Here is a 1130-nt window from a genome sequence, read left to right on the forward strand (position 1 = left end):
CAGGATGGGTAAGGATTTGAAGGATTTTTTCTTACATCTTTATTCTGGTTTGTATATTTGGGTTGGCCTCATAAAAATAGGTTGGAAAATACTTTGTTCTCTTCAATTTTCTAGAAGAATTTGTAAAAAATTATATGATTTTTTTCCCTAAATGTTTTGTAGAACTTCACTACTGAAGCCATCTGGGCCTGAAGTTTTTTTGTTGGAAGGTTTTCATTTGACAAATTCAGTTTCTTAGAGAGGTATGTATGTGATTAGATTACCTTTTTCCTCCTTACTATGCCTTGGAAATTTGTGTATTCTTTTTTTTTTCTTTTTTTTCATGTCAGATGGGTAATGTGCCAAAGTCATAACAAGGTTGAAAGGAGGCACATATCATGCATAGAGCATGAACACCCAATCATCACGCTTATGAACCTAAGCATCGATTTGTGTATTCTGATATATCTAATGTGTCAATTTATAGTCAATATTTTGCTTAAGATACTTTCTTATACTTGTAGCATTAATTTATAGTATAAATTTATAGTATAGTATAACTATATATAGTATATAGTATAGTGTAACTATATATAGTATATAGTTTATACTATATAGTATAAACTATAAATTGTAGTATAAAGTTTAAAATTTATAGTATAAAATTTTTCATTCTTTATTTATTTATTTATTTATTTATTTATTTATTTATTTATTTTTGGTCTTTTTCATTTTTATCGGTACCAGGGATCGAACTCACGACTGCCTGCTTGCAAGGCAGGTGCTTATGCTGCTGAGCTAAATCCCCAGCCCCAAATTTTTCATTCTTGATATTAGTAATCTGTGTTTTTCTTTATCGGCTAAGCTAGGAATTTTTACATTTTGTCAGTCTTTCAAAAAAACTAATTTTAGATTTGATGGATTTTCTTTACTTTTTAAAAATTTTAATTTCATTGATTTCTGTTCTTTATTATTTGCTTCTATTTATTTTTAAATCTATGATTTCTTAAGGTGATAGTTGAGATAATTAATTTGATACCTTTCTAATATGCATATTTAATGTCATCAGTTTTCCTCTAAGCATTGCTTTTAATTGAATCCTACAACTTGATAAATTGTGTGTTTATTTCAATTTAAATCAAAATATTTTA

General features: G+C 27.0%; 1 non-coding gene across 1 annotated transcript; it reads right to left on the bottom strand.

Moving 5' to 3' along the window:
• Positions 1-323: 323 nt before the first annotated feature.
• On the bottom strand, positions 324-425 carry LOC111758619 (small nucleolar RNA U13). Its single transcript, XR_002792809.1, has one exon. It is a non-coding gene; the product is annotated as a small nucleolar RNA U13 (small nucleolar RNA).
• Between the last annotated feature and the right edge of the window lie 705 nt (positions 426-1130).

Source organism: Cavia porcellus, unplaced genomic scaffold (assembly GCF_034190915.1).
Source record: "Cavia porcellus strain 051 isolate PalLab524CR breed Dunkin Hartley unplaced genomic scaffold, mCavPor4.1 scaffold_5, whole genome shotgun sequence".
NCBI classification, from domain to species: domain Eukaryota; kingdom Metazoa; phylum Chordata; class Mammalia; order Rodentia; family Caviidae; genus Cavia; species Cavia porcellus.